The sequence below is a fragment of the Chiloscyllium plagiosum genome, chromosome 37 (genome assembly GCF_004010195.1).
Source record: "Chiloscyllium plagiosum isolate BGI_BamShark_2017 chromosome 37, ASM401019v2, whole genome shotgun sequence".
Classification (NCBI taxonomy): Eukaryota; Metazoa; Chordata; class Chondrichthyes; order Orectolobiformes; family Hemiscylliidae; genus Chiloscyllium; species Chiloscyllium plagiosum.
Genome location: NC_057746.1, coordinates 13,725,690 through 13,730,843, shown reverse-complemented (window position 1 = coordinate 13,730,843; position 5,154 = coordinate 13,725,690). Strand labels below are relative to the sequence as shown.

The 5,154-nt window shown below is 41.4% G+C and overlaps 1 non-coding gene across 1 annotated transcript; it reads left to right on the top strand.

Moving 5' to 3' along the window:
* The first annotated feature begins 3,848 nt into the window (after window positions 1-3,848).
* trnas-cga lies at window positions 3,849-3,930 on the top strand. Its single transcript has one exon. It is a non-coding gene; the product is annotated as a tRNA-Ser (tRNA).
* The last annotated feature ends 1,224 nt before the right edge of the window (window positions 3,931-5,154 follow it).

The following is a 5,154-nucleotide window of genomic DNA, read 5'->3' as shown; positions in this document are numbered from 1 at the left end:
AGAAGGCAGGAGACTTGGATTGAGAAACTGATCAGCCATGATTGAAAGGAGGAGCAGACGCAATGGGTTTAATTTCGTAATTTCTGCTTCTATACCTTATGGTCTAAGACATATACAATGTCGCCCTTTTCCGCCATAGCAATGTTGTGATTCTATGATCTGTGTCTTCAGTCCAATCACTCCTTTATCTCCGTCTGACTACATGCGCTCCGAAGTATAGTTAACTTATGGAAGGGCAGAGATAGCCTGAGTCGGGAATTGAACCCGGGTCTCAGGCGCTGTGAGGCAGCAGTGCTAACCACTGTGCCACCGTGCCACCCACCGTGCCACCCAATGTTACCAGAACTCTGGACCCTTATCCGCAGGGCAGTTTTTAAGCGTATGAGACGTGGTCTGTATATTTACTGACAAAATGGAAAAAAAAAAGTTAAATTAATTTTATCGATAAAAGTGTGTTTTTGGGACCAACGGAAGAGCCCTGTATGAGAGAGAATGTTAGGCAAAACTGAGAACTGCAGATGCTGGAGTCCTGATGAAGGGATTTTCTGATGCATTCCTGATGAAGGGCTTTTGCCAGACACGTTGAATTTCCTGCTCCTCGGATGCTGCCTGACCTGCTGTGCTTTTCTGAACCACTCTGATCGAGAGAGAATGCTGTCAACGGAGCAGGTTCACTCTGAATGAAGTATCTTTGGAGTGTCCGCAGGTAAGTAGGGAAAAGACAGAAGAGAACGAGTGGGCGAGCTATTCTGGAAAGCCTGCTCCACTATTTAAGTTGACCACGGGGGCTCGAACACGCCTAAGCCTTGTGCAGGCATAACCACATAAAGTTTCAGGCCGTTGTTAATTAGAAAAATGAACAAACACAACTTTAAAGGCACTCAAAGACCGAATATTCAAAGCTCACTGCAAAGGAGAATTGCAAGATTTCTTTAAGCTTAGACTAAAATCAAGTAATCTTCATTGTGGTCATAAATCACAATGCCTTATTTTAACATATTGTCTGCCTGTTTCTAGATTCCTTCATGAGGGAACACAATTTAAATGCGTCATCCTGTTTATCTCTTCAAATATTTTGCAACTTTCGATGAGATGACCTGTCATGTTCTGAATCTGTAAAAAAATTAAGGCCAGATTTGCCCAATTGCAATTCACAGGACAAATGCCCATCTATGCTGTCAAGGCTAATGAACATTCGTGGTATTCCCTGTACGACAATAGCATCTTTCCTAAGTTGAGGATTATAAATCCCCAAACTGCACTCCAAGTGCGGTCTAACCGCCCTACCATACATTGGAAATTAGACTTATTTCTCGTGCCCTGAAATCTTTCAACTGGAAAGGTTGTCATTCACCAGCTTTCACAACAGATTTCTGTAACTGCCTCTAGACGTCAATGACTTATTAAAAACGACGCCAATGTGCATTTCTACAAGTCATACATCAGACTTTCTACATCAAATACTTTTCAAGATGTTACCTGTGAAGAAATAATCTACGCACCTTTCCCACCTGCCAAGTATGATAAAGTCAATTAGTCACTATTTATTAAATCATGAGGGAAATGGATAGAGTGACCAGACAATGTGAGGGAACCCAAAACGAGAGACCATAGGTTTAAAATTACAGGGTAAAGATTTAAAAGGGAACTAATGGGGCAACTTTTTCACGTGTCTAGAATGAGCTGCCAGAGAAAATGATGGAGACTCGCACAACTGCAACATTCAATGATATCTGGATGGTTATACGAGTAAAAAGGGTTTAGAGGATGTAGGCCAGGTGTTGACAAATGGGATCAGGTTAATTTAGGATATCTGTTCAGCATGGTCAAGTTGGACCGAAGGGTGGTTTTCCATGCTGTATTGCCGTATGACATGATGACTCCAGAACAACCGCAAAAAAAAATGCAAATGACTCCCGTCAAGTTGGTTTCCAGTTCCAAATCTTCGGTCAATTTTCCTCTCTTATACTGACAAGTTCTTTACCTGATATCAGAATTTAAGAGTTTCATTTTTGAACCATTCCTGTAAGTCGGTTCTGTGTTATTTCTAATTCCTTTATCTTTTCTCTAATGTGGTCCAGTGTTTTGGTACTTAGCTTGGATGTTTCTGATATCATATTGCGCTGAATATGAAACTCAGCAGAATATACGCTACGGGACCAAGTGCTTGACAATTGAGTCAAAGTCGATTGGAAGTGCAGAAGCAATGAGGCAAAGGACCTCTTATCGTGTGGTGTCAATTCCGTGAATCGAAAACTCAATGAAGAGTTATTCCAGCAAGTTCAGCTATGTCAGAATCCAGGTGTCAGACCCACAATTTTCGATTATTCTACATTTATACAGTCACAGAGTCATATTGATGTTGTGCAAGGAAACATACCCCTCAGTCCAATTCGTCCATGCAGACCAGATATCCTAACCTAAACTATTTCCATTTACCAACACTAGGCCTATATCTCGCTATTCATAGAATCATCCAGGTGGCTTTTAAATGCTTTAATGTTACCAGCCTCCACCATTTCCTCCTCAGCTCTTTCCATGCATACACCACTCTCAGGTTCCTTGGACAACTTTCAGCTCTAGCTCTAAACATAGGCCCTTTGGTTCTGGACTCTACCAACCAAAGGAAAAGGCTTATTCTATTTGACAGGGTAAAGATTTAAAAGGGACCTCAGGGGCAACTTTTTCATGCCTGTCTGATGTGGTGGAGGATGTGGCGGAGTCTGGTACAACTGCAAGATTTAATGGCATCTGGATGGGAAGATCAGTGACAAGGATGTAGAGGGACATGGGCCAAATGTTGGCAAATGGGACCAGATTAATATAGGATATCTGTCCAGCATGATCAAGTTGAAGCGACGGGTCGTTTTCCTTGCTGTATTGCCGTATTGCTGAATGACTTGATGACGCTAGAACAACCACAAAAGGAATGCAATCGATTCCGTCAAAATGGTCTACAGCTCCAAATCTTCGGTCAATCTTATACACAAAATTTCATTCGCTGATGTCAGAATTTCATTCCTGGAACCATTTCTGTAAATCGGTTTTGCATTCTTTCTAATTCCTATATCTTTTCTCTAATGTGCTCCAGTGATTAGTTACTTAACATGGACATTTCTGGTATTATATTTTGCTGAATATTAAGATGTAAAAGATTATTAAAGGTTAGACACTCTGGAGGCAAGAAGCATGTTTCCGCTGATGGATGAGTCGCGAACCAGATGACACACTTTAAAAATAAGGGGTAGGCTACTTAGAACAGAGTTGAGGAGAAACTTCTTCATCCAGAGAGTGATGGGTGTATGGAATGCTCTGACCCAGAAGGCTGTGGAGGCCAAGTCTCTGGATACGTTCAAGAAAGAGTTGGATTGAGATCTCAAATATAGTGGCATCAAGGGTTATGGGGATGAGGCAGGAACAGGATACTGATAGAGGATGATCAGCAATGATCATAATGAATGGTGGTGCAGGCTTGAAGGGCAGAATGGCCTACTACTGCACCTATTGTCTATTGTCTATTAAAACTCAGCGGCATATCCATTTCGGGACCAGGTGCTGGACAATTTAGTCAATATTAATCGGAAGTGCGGACACAATGAGGCAAATTACTTGTTTTCGTGTGATGTAAATTTGGTGACTCTATAATTCAATGAAGAGTCATTCCTGCAAGTTCAGCTGTGTCAGAATCCAGGTTGTGATGAAAGCCTGTCAACCTGAAAAGGTGACGTTCGTTGGGTCTCTGCAAAGAATTTCGTGAAATCATTGCGTCTTGACGATTTGTTCTTTCATCAACTTATATGTTTCATGGATTCGATTGTTTTAGTATGAAAATGAGCATTTGGTATGCAGCTGTGATGGCCGAGAGGTTAAGGCGTTGGATTCGAAATCTAATAGGGGTACCCTGCGCAGGTTCGAATCCTGCTCACAGCGGTGGCGTCTCTACTTCATGCTTTGAATTTTGGATATGTTGGAGCCTGAGCTTTGTGATTAATTCAAATTCAATGTTCGAATGGAAAGAATCAGAAATAATTTCAAAACTCACCAAGTCATCGAAAAGAATAAATTATATGTCGCGACACAAAAAAGACACCAAATTCTAACATGAGTGAGTTTGAACGCAAGTAAAGAACTATCGTGAAATTTGAATGTTCGGGCGGGAATGAAGCAAAATAAGAAGCGAAGCAAAATAAGAAGCAATGCTAAACATGTAACTGCAAACGACGAAAGCTTCATTTTCTACGATTTGTTGAAAGACAAGCTGAGATAATATGTCCGACCCACAATTTGTGATAATTCCACATTAATAGAGTCACAGAGTCATGCAGATGTAGAGCAAGGAAACAGACCCCTCGGTCCAATTTGCACATGCAGACCAGATATCCTAACCTAATTTATTCCTATTTGTCAGCACTCGGCCTATATCCCGCTAAACACTTCTTATTCATAGCATCATCCAGGTTGCTTTTAAATGATTTAAGTGTACCAGCCTCCACCACTTTCTCTGGCAGCCTCTTCCATGCACGGACCACCCTCTGCATGAAAATATTGTCCCTTCGGATCCTTGTATAGCTTTCAACTCTAACTCTAAACATATGCCCTTTAGTTTTGGATTCCACCACCTGATGGACAAGACCTATTCTGTTTACCCTACTCATGTCCATCATGATTTTATAAACCTGAATAAAGTCACCCCTCAGTCTTCGATGTTCCAGGGAAAACAGCCCCAGCCTGTTTTCAGCTTCTCCCTATAGCTCAAATCCTCCATACCTCGGAACATTCCTGTCAATCGTTTGTGAAGCAGTTCAAGTTTCACAACATTCTTCTGATATGAAGGAGACAAGAACTGCACACAATATGGCAACAAAGACCTAACCAGTGTCATGTATAATAGCATCATAATCTCTCAATTCAAATACTCAATGCACTGAACAATGAAGGTAAGAATACTAAGCACCTTCTTCACAAACCTATCTAACATACAACTCAACTTTCAAGGAATTATGAATCTGCACTCCAAGGTCTCTTTGTGCAGCAACACTTCCCAAAACCGTGCCATTAAGTGTCGATCTGGAAAAAGCACAGCGGACCATAGATGTTCCCTGAACGAGTCCCCAACTTTGCGCTGGGTCTGAAATGGAGATGACCACATCAAGA